The sequence below is a fragment of the Rattus norvegicus genome, chromosome 6, assembly GCF_021556685.1.
Source record: "Rattus norvegicus strain SHRSP/BbbUtx chromosome 6, alternate assembly SHRSP_T2T, whole genome shotgun sequence".
NCBI lineage: Eukaryota > Metazoa > Chordata > Mammalia > Rodentia > Muridae > Rattus > Rattus norvegicus.
In genome coordinates, this window is record NC_141539.1 from 20211518 (window position 1) to 20222124 (window position 10607).

At 42.0% G+C, this 10607-nt stretch overlaps 1 protein-coding gene across 16 annotated transcripts in view; it reads left to right on the plus strand.

The window, feature by feature from the left end:
- Thumpd2 (THUMP domain 2 tRNA and snRNA guanosine methyltransferase) overlaps window positions 1–10607 on the plus strand; it is a 45412-nt gene that overhangs the window by 28134 nt on the left and 6671 nt on the right.

The window sequence follows — 10607 nt, forward strand, 5'->3', positions numbered from 1 at the left end:
TGCTGCAGAAACTCTTGACTATGAGTAAATATTGAACCTATAATCCAAAAAAACAGAGCATGTTTAAAGTTTTTCTTCTAGAGAGATAAAGCAGCAGAAATGAGTACCACAGGAGAAAATGTTAGAATCACCTCTATGTAGCGACTCCTTAATGGACTCTTTCACAGGGATTTGGTATCAGATATCCTGTTATCAGACATTTACACTACAATTCATAATATTAGCAAATCTGTAGTTACGAGGTTGTAACAAAAGTAAATGTATGGTTGGGGTCACCACAACCTAAGGAACTGTATTAAGGGTCACAGCATTCAGAAGGCTGACATAGAAGCTGTGTGATGCAGACCCACAGACAGACTCACACTGATTACGTGCGTGCACGTGGTTGTTTTCAGCCAGTGAATTTGCTCAGTCTTAAGACAGATTTCAGAGTAAACCAAGAGGTGACCAAATCGAGTTCTTGTGACTCCAATTCTTTAAGCTTCCTCAGATCTTTAAGAGAACCACTTTCTTAAATAGAATAATTTATATTTATATAAAACAATGACCTCATTCTCTTTATTGTACTGTATTATATATATTTATTTATTTGACATGTGAGGTCAAGGTCAAGCTATAGGAGTCAGCTCTTTCCAAGCAGGGTCTAGGGGTCAAACTCTGATCATCAGGCTTGGCAGTGAGTGCCTTTACCCACTGAGCCATCGTACTGACCCCACTTTATTGTATTACAGTGCTTTGCTATTTCTGCTTCTTGCTAGCATTCATTTTGATTATACCTCTGCTGGTGTAATCAAAGGTGCTCATTTAACATGAAGAAAGTCTACAGACTTCTTCATGAGTTTTAGTCATTGTGAAAATGTAGACTAGAGTGGGTGTGGGCTGCCAGTTATCCTGGGAGGTGAGAGCTCATTACTAGCTGGTCAATGTCATCAGTTCACATACACACATTTTAACGTATGCTAGAGCGTGTAACAGACAGACTTGAGCGGAAGAAATACATCTGCGATGTAACTGAAATGTAACTAAGTAAAAGAATGTGTATGTCGCCTCCAGTAAGACAGTCTGAATCTGGTCTCTCGCCATTTCATCAACAGGCTTTGTAACAAGATTTTTGTTACAAGATTTTGTGTCATTTACTGCCCCCCTTGTTCAGGAGTGGGGCAAGCTGTTTGTAAGGCCATGTGGGTTTTCTCCTTCCTGCTGGTGTATGTTCCTCTAGCCCTTCTCTCCTGTCCTGTTGGCCTCGCTGGTTACCCTTGGGGAGCTGCTGGCCGATGTGGATGTTGTAGGCTAGGTATAAATGAGTATATAGAGAAAACAGATAAGAAGTCCCTCAGAAGTGTTTGCATGCTGTCGTTGTATTGTTTGGTAGCATTTCTGTTTTGTAATGAGCTCTTATGCCTTTAGTTCATTAGAGTGCATGATTAACGGGAAGGTAAGCACCAAGTCTGAATTTCCCTAGGAAGGCCATGATGAGCATGTGACTTGAAAGAAGTCTGTTGACATTTACTGTCCACTAGGAGGGCAGAGTAGCGTCACTGACCGAATGAGACAGGTCTGCTTATAGAAGGAAGCACCTAGCATTTACTTCAAAGCTTACAAGTTATTTAGGTGATATTTGTGGATCAAAGCCAGATGTCTGTCGCATGCGGCTGAAGAAAATGCATTTCACATCCCCGTGTGAAGTGAAACGTGACTTTTCATCAACATGGAGTCTGATGTCCTAAAGCAGTGTTCAGTCTCCAGCTGCAAGTGTTCCTGAGCTCCTGGTTTTCTTTTCGCCTTTTCTTCTTTTTTGGGGGGATATTTGTTATTAAAAGTCAAGTTAGCAATGGGAAAGCATGAACAGATTATCAAGCTCAACAACACACAAGGTGAACTTCTGTTGTTGGATGGCAAGAGTCTTCTGATGACTTTCTTCATTGCCTTCCTTTTACCTGGACACGAGTATTCTAGAGTAGAGTGGAATAAGACCGCAGTCCTAATTCTGTTGAGTCTTCACTCAGTAAAATAAAAACAACAGAGACAATTTATTTGAATTTTGGGTTTGATGGCATCTCTGAGGGGAAGGTCTATGAAGGGCTAAAATGTCCCCATTTTCCACGTTGAGGAGAACTGAGAGCGACCTCCATTCATTGGAATTTGCTCTGAGATCCATCGTTACTTGTACAGCCCTAGACAAATATGTTCTCAACTCTAAATGTTGCCCAGGAGGGGTTTTTTTAAATATGAAAGCAGAACTTAAAAGCTCACAGGCGGTTTTATGAAAAACAGCTTTAAGACAGTGACATCCAAAACAAGTGTGTCTGGGAAGCTCGTAGGTAGATGAGTGTGCTCTGCTATTGTAGTGCTAATAAGATGTTTAAAGTTTGATTAAAACCTGAGTGTGCCAAATATGTGTTATCCTTAGGCTCAGCATCAGGTAGGATAATAGGTATTTCCAAAGCATATCATTTTAGCATCTTCCTTCCCAACAATATTCCTTAGTAAACTATAAATTAAATGGTATCCCAGTTGCCAAACTACATTTTACATGTTTAAGACTACTTACAGGGGCTGTAAAGATGGCTCGGTGATTAAAGCACTGGCTACTCGTCTTGGATTTGAGTTCTAGCACCCACACGGTAACTCACCACATGGTAACTATCTGTGACTCCAATCTCAGAATCCAACATCTACTTCTGGCTTCCAAACTCACTGTATGCATGTAGTACATGAAAATACACAAGCCTGCTTTAATCTCAGCACTTGGAAGCAGAGGCAGGCAGGTCTCTGAGCTCAAGGACAGCCAGGAGAAATGATGGATGGATGGATGGATGGATGGAGGGAGGGAGGGAGGGAGAGAGGGAGGGAGGGAGGGAGGGATGGGTGGGTGGATGGAGAGAGAGAGAGATGTAAGCGAAACACTCATATACATCAAAAATAAATTGAAAACAAAAATCAATGAAAGCTAACTGTGGACTTGTGGATTGAAGTGACAAATTAAGAATTTGTTGACATTATTTATGCCTCCCCATACTTAACTAAAGTGAACAAAAAAGAGTAGGCATAGAAGATCCAGCAGCAGCTCATCTTAGTTAGTTAGTTGATTTAATTAATAAAATGCAGATGCAGAAGAGAGGAATCCGCTGAGAACACAGAGTCCAGGCAAGAGGAGGACTGAGTGTGTGAACACAGAAGTAACTTTAAACAACTGAGAGCAGCTGTTTCTGTCAGAATGTGAGTGTTCCGGTCAGGAACAGGAAGCCATGACAAGCAGCAGAAAGGACAAGGGACACACAGAAGGGAGAGAGCACCAGCTTCTAGAAAGCCCTTCACCAACTGGCCTTTCACATGTGCATGAAATACCTGAGGGCCATAAAACTAAGAAAGAACCTTAGCTCCACAGTCCTTTATTTTAAGTAATTTGTCCCATTTTTCTGCACGGAAAAAGGGAAAGATCTACAGTTTTAAAACTAACCTTTTCACATTCTTGGTTCATCCTTCAGAGATGTAAAACAGAATTGTTCACGTGTTTGTTTTTGCTGTTCCTACTGTAAAGCCTTATCCTGAGTTACAAGTGATCTGTCCACAAGCAGCGCAGAGCACTTGATAATTTACAGGGCTTTACTGTGTGCTTAGTCTTTTTATTTATTTATTTATTATTGAGTATTTCTTATTTACATTTCGAGTGTTATTCCCTTTCCCGGTTTCCGGGCAAACATCCCCCTAATCCCTCCCCCTCCCTTTCTTTATGGGTGTTCCCCTCCCCATCCTCCCCCCATTGCTACCCTCCCCCCAACAATCTAGTTCACTGGGGGTTCAGTCTTAGCAGGACCCAGGGCTTCCCCTTCCACTGGTGCTCTTACTAAGATATTCATTGCTACCTATGAGGTCAGAGTCCAGAGTCAGTCCATGTATAGTCTTTAGGTAGTGGCTTAGTCCCTGGAAGCTCTGGTTGCTTGGCATTGTTGTACATATGGGGTCTCGAGCCCCTTCAAGCTCTTCCAGTTCTTTCTCTGATTCCTTCAACGGGGGTCCTATTCTCAGTTCAGTGGTTTGCTGCTGGCATACGCCTCTGTGTTTGCTGTATTCTGGCTGTGTCTCTCGGGAGAGATCTACATCCAGCTCCTGTCAGCCTGCACTTCTTTGCTTCATCCATCTTGTCTAATTGGATGACTGTATATGCATGGGCCACATGTGGGGCAGGCTCTGAATGGGTGTTCCTTCTGTGTCTGTTTTAATCTTTACCTCTCTATTCCCTGCCAAGGGTATTCTTGTTCCCCTTTTAAAGAAGGAGTGAACCATTCACATTTTGATCATCTGTCTTGAGTTTCATTTGTTCTAGGCATCTAGGGTAATTCAAGCATTTGGGCTAATAGCCACTTATCAATGAGTGCATACCATGTGTGTTTTTCTGTCATTGGGTTACCTCACTTAGGATGATATTTTCCAGTTCCGACCATTTGCCTACGAATTTCATAAAGTCGTTGTTATAATAGCTGAGTAATATTCCATTGTGTAGATGTACCACATTTTCTGTATCTATTCCTCTGTTGACGGGCATCTGGGTTCTTTCCAGCTTCTGGCTATTATAAATAAGGCTGCTATGAACATAGTGGAGCACGTGTCTCTTTTATATGTTGAGGCATCTTTTGGGTATATGCCCAAGAGAGGTATAGCTGGATCCTCAGGCAGTTCAATGTCCAATTTTCTGAGGAACCTCCAGACTGATTTCCAGAATGGTTGTACCAGTCTGCAATCCCACCAACAATGGAGGAGTGTTCCTCTTTCTCCACATCCTCGCCAGCATTTGCTGTCCCCTGAGTTTTTGATCTTAGCCATTCTCACTGGTGTGAGGTGAAATCTCAGGGTTGTTTTGATTTGCATTTCCCTTATGACTACAGAAGTTGAACATTTCTTTAGGTGTTTCTCAGCCATTCGGCATTCCTCAGCTGTGAATTCTTTGTTTAGCTCTGAACCCCATTTTTTAATAGGGCTATTTGTCTCCTTGCGGTCTAACTTCTTGAGTTCTTTGTATATTTTGGATATAAGGCCTCTATCTGTTGTAGGATTGGTAAAGATCTTTTCCCAATCTGTTGGTTGCCGTTTTGTCCAAACCACAGTGTCCTTTGCCTTACAGAAGCTTTGCAGTTTTATGAGATCCCATTTGTCGATTCTTGATCTTAGAGCATAAGCCATTGGTGCTTTGTTCAGGAAATTTTTTCCAGTGCCCATGTATTCCAGATGCTTCCCTAGTTTTTCTTCTATTATTTGAGTGTATCTGGTTTGATGTGGAGGTCCTTGATCCACTTGGACTTAAGCTTTGTACAGGGTGATAAGCATGGATCAATCTGCATTCTTCTACATGTTCACCTCCAGTTGAACCAGCACCATTTGCTGAAAATGCTATCTTTTTTCCATTGGATGGTTTTGGCTCCTTTGTCAAAAATCAAGTGCCCATAGGTGTGTGGGTTCATTTCTGGGTCTTCAATTCTGTTCCATTGGTCTATCTGTCTGTCTCTGTACCAATACCATGCAGTTTTTATCACTATTGCTCTGTAATACTGCTTGAGTTCAGGGATAGTGATTCCCCCTGAAGTCCTTTTATTGTTGAGGATAGTTTTAGCTATCCTGGGTTTTTTGTTATTCCAGATGAATTTGCAAATTGTTCTGTCTAACTCTTTGAAGAAATGGATTGGTATTTTGATGGGGATTGCATTGAATCTGTAGATCGCTTTTGGTAAAATGGCCATTTTTACTATATTAATCCTGCCAATCCATGAGCATGGGAGATCTTTCCATCTTCTGAGGTCTTCTTCAATTTCTTTCTTCAGAGTCTTGAAGTTCTTATTGTACAGATCTTTTACTTGCTTGGTTAAAGTCACACCGAGGTACTTTATATTATTTGGGTCTATTATGAAGGGTGTCGTTTCCCTAATTTCTTTCTCGGCTTGTTTCTCTTTTGTATACAGGAAGGCTACTGATTTATTTGAGTTAATCTTATACCCAGCCACTTTGCTGAAGTTGTTTATCAGCTTTAGTAGTTCTCTGGTGGAACTTTTGGGATCACTTAAATATACTATCATATCATCTGCAAATAGTGATATTTTGACTTCTTTTCCGATCTGTATCCCCTTGACCTCCTTTTGTTGTCTGATTGCTCTGGCTAGAACTTCAAGAACTATATTGAATAAGTAGGGAGAGAGTGGGCAGCCTTGTCTAGTCCCTGATTTTAGTGGGATTGCTTCAAGTTTCTCTCCATTTAGTTTAATGTTAGCAACTGGTTTGCTGTATATGGCTTTTACTATGTTTAGGTATGGACCTTGAATTCCTATTCTTTCCAGGACTTTTATCATGAAGGGGTGTTGAATTTTGTCAAATGCTTTCTTAGCATCTAATGAAATGATCATGTGGTTTTGTTCTTTCAGTTTGTTTATATAATGGATCACATTGATGGTTTTCCGTATATTAAACCATCCCTGCATGCCTGGGATGAAGCCTACTTGATCATGGTGGATGATTGTTTTGATGTGCTCTTGGATTCGGTTTGCCAGAATTTTATTGAGTATTTTTGCGTCGATATTCATAAGGGAAATTGGTCTGAAGTTCTCTTTCTTTGTTGTGTCTTTGTGTGGTTTAGGTATAAGAGTAATTGTGGCTTCATAGAAGGAATTTGGTAGTGATCCATCTATTTCAATTTTGTGGAATAGTTTGGATAATATTAGTATGAGGTCTTCTATGAAGGTTTGATAGAATTCTGCACTAAACCCGTCTGGACCTGGGCTCTTTTTCGTTGGGAGACCTTTAATGACTGCTTCTATTTCTTTAGGAGTTATGGGGTTGTTTAACTGGTTTATCTGTTCCTGATTTAACTTCGGTACCTGGTATGTGTCTAGGAAATTGTCCATTTCCTGCAGATTTTCAAGTTTTGTTTAATATAGGCGTTTATAGTAAGATCTGATGATTTTTTGAATTTCCTCTGAATCTGTACTTATGTCTCCCTTTTCATTTCTGATTTTGTTAATTTGGACACACTCTCTGGTGTCCTCTCGTTAGTCTGGCTAAGGGTTTATCTATCTTGTTGATTTTCTCAAAGAACCAACTTTTGGTTCTGTTGATTCTTTCTATGGTCCTTTTTGTTTCTACTTGGTTGATTTCTGCTCTGAGTTTGATTATTTCCTGCCTTCTACTCCTCCTGGGTGTATTTGCTTCTTTTTGTTCTAGAGCTTTTAGGTGTGCTGTCAAGCTGCTGACATATGCTCTGTCCTGTTTCTTTCTGCAGGCACTCAGCACTATGAGTTTTCCTCTTAGCACAGCTTTCATTGTGTCCCAAAAGTTTGGGTATGTTGTACCTTCATTTTCATTAAATTCTAAAAAGTCTTTAATTTCTTTCTTTATTTCTTCCTTGACCAGGTTATCATTGAGTAGAACATTGTTCAATTTCCACGTATATGTGGGCATTCTTCCCTTATTGTTATTGAAGACTAGTTTTAGGCCGTTGTGGTCTGATAGCACGCATGGGATTATTTCTATCTTTCTGTACCTGTTGAGGCCCGTTTTTTGACCAATTATATGGTCAGTTTTGGAGAAAGTACCATGAGGAGCTGAGAAGAAGGTATATCCTTTTGCTTTAGGATAGAATGTTCTATAAATATCTGTTAAGTCCATTTGGTTCATGACTTCTCTTAGTCTGTCTACGTCTCTGTTTAATTTCTGTTTCCATGATCTGTCCATTGATGAGAGTGGGGTGTTGTGTGAGGTGCAATGTGTGTTTTGAGCTTTAGTAAGGTTTCTTTTACGTATGTAGGTACCCTTGTATTTGGGGCATAGATATTTAGGATTGAGAGTTCATCTTGGTGGATTTTTCCTTTGATGAATATGAAGTGTCCTTCCTCATCTTTTTTGATGAATTTTAGTTGAAAATTGATTTTATTTGATATTAGAATGGCTACTCCAGCTCGCTTCTTCGACCATTTGCTTGGAAAGTTGTTTTCCAGCCTTTCACTCTGAGGTAGTGTCTGTCTTTGTCTCTGAGATGTGTTTCCTGTAGGCAGCAGAATGCAGGGTCCTCGTTGCGTATCCAGTTTGTTAATCTATGTCTTTTTATTGGGGAGTTAAGGCCATTGATGTTGAGAAATATTAAGGAATAGTGATTATTGCTTCCTGTTATATTCATATTTGGATATGAGGTTATGTTTGTGTGCTTTTCTTCTCTTTGTTTTGTTCCCAAGACGATTAATTTCTTGCTTCTTCTAGGGTATAGCTTGCCTCCTTATGTTGGGCTTTACCATTTATTATCCTTTGTAGTGCTGGATTTGTAGAAAAATATTGTGTAAATTTGGTTTTGCCATGGAATATCTTGGTTTCTCCATCTATGTTAATTGAGAGTTTTGCAGGATACAGTCACCTGGGCTGGCATTTGTGTTCTCTTAGGGTCTGTATGACATCTGTCCAGGATCTTCTGGCTTTCATAGTTTCTGGCGAAAAGTCTGGTGTGATTCTGATAGGTCTGCCTTTATATGTTACTTGACCTTTTTCTCTTACTGCTTTTAATATTCTTTCTTTATTTTGTGGGTTTGGTGTTTTGACTATTATGTGACGGGAGGAGTTTCTTTTCTGGTCCAATCTATTTGGAGTTCTGTAGGCTTCTTGTATGCTTATGGGTATCTCTTTCTTTAGGTTAGGGAAGTTTTCTTCTGTGATTTTGTTGAAGATATTTACTGGTCCTTTGAGCTGAGAGTCTTCACTCTCTTCTATACCTATTATCCTTAGGTTTGATCTTCTCATTGAGTCCTGGATTTCCTGTATGTTTTGGATCAGTAGCTTTTTTCGCTTTACATTATCTTTGACAGTTGAGTCAATGATTTCTATGGAATCTTCTGCTCCTGAGATTCTCTCTTCCATCTCTTGTATTCTGTTGGTGAAGCTCGTATCTACGGCTCCTTGTCTGTTCTTTTGGTTTTCTATATCCATGGTTGTTTCCATGTGTTCTTTCTTCATTGATTCTATTTCCAGTTTTAATTCCTTCAACTGTTTGATTGTGTTTTCCTGGAATTCTTTCAGGGATTTTTGCGATTCCTCTCTGTAGGCTTCTACTTGTTTATTAATGTTTTCCTGTGTTTCTCTAAGTGAGTTCTTCACGTCTTTCTTGAAGTCCTCCAGCATCATGATCAAATATGATTTTGAAACTAGATCTTGCTTTTCTGGTGTGTTTGGATATTCCGTGTTTGCTTTGGTGGGATAATTGGGCTCCGATGATGCCATGTAGTCTTGGTTTCTGTTGCTTGGGTTCCTGCGCTTGCCTCTCGCCATCAGATTATCTCTAGTGTTACTTTGTTCTTCTATTTCTGACAGTGGCTAGACTGTCCTATAAGCCTGTGTGTCAGGGGTGCTGTAGACCTGTTTTCCTGTTTTCTTTCAGCCAGTTATGGGAACAGAGTGTTCTGCTTTCGGGCGTGGAGTTTTTCCTCTCTACAGGTCTTCAGCTGTTCCTGTGGGCCTGTGTCTTGAGTTCACCAGGCAGGTCGCTTGGAGCAGAAAAGTTGGTCTGACCTGTGGTCCCGAGGCTCAAGTTTGCTCGTGGGGTGTTGCTTATGAGCTCTCCGTCGGGGCAGCAACCAGGGAGATCTATGCCGCCCTTTCCGGGAGCTTCCGTGCACCAGGGTTCCAGATGGAGTTTGGTGTTTTCCTCTGGAATCAGTAATGTTTGCAGAGTGCAGTCTCTTCTGGTTTCCCAGGCGTGTCTGCCTCTCTGAAGGTTTAGCTCTCCCTCCCACGGGATTTGGGTGCAGAGAACTGTTTATCTGGTCAGTCCCTTCAGGTTCCGGTGGTGTCTCAGACGCAGAGGACCTGCTGCTCCTGGGCCCTCCTCTACGGGAACCCAGAGGCCTTATACAGTTTCCTCTTGGGCCAGGGATGTGGGCAGGGGTGGGCAGTGTTGGTGGTCTCTTCCGCTCTGCAGTCTCAGGAGTGCCCACCTGTCCAGTCGATGAGGGCTCTCTCCACAGGGTCTGGGAGCAGAGAGCTGCTGCGGGCAGGGATCCTCGGGTCCTGTGTGCTTATTCTTAAGAGTTGGACGCTCAGGAGTCTCTGCATCAAATCCCTCGCCCACAGCCTGTCTTGCAGACATTCCTACATGAACTCTGTTCACTGTCAGTGGTGCTTCCTGTAGTTACTGTTGCTGTGGGGCTGGTGAGAACTGGATGCTGTGGGCTGGTGAGAACTGGATGCTGTGGGGTGGTGAGAACTGGATGCTGTGAGGCTGGTGAGAACTGATGCTGTGGGGTGGTGAGAACTGGATGCTGTGGGGTTGGTGAGAACTGCTGATGCTGTGGGGCTGGTGAGAACTGGATGCTGTGGGGTGGTGAGAACTGGATGCTGTGGGGTTGGTGAGAACTGCTGATGCTGTGGGGTGGTGAGAACTGGATGCTGTGGGGTTGATGAGAACTGGTGCTGTGGGGCTGATGAGAGCTGCTGATGCTGTAGAGTGGTGAGAACTGGATGCTGTGGGGCTGGTGAGAACTGGATGCTGTGGGGTGGTGAGAACTGGATGCTGTGGGGTTGGTGAGAACTGCTGATGCTGTGGGGCTGGTGAGAACTGGATGCTGTGGGGTGGTGAGAACTGG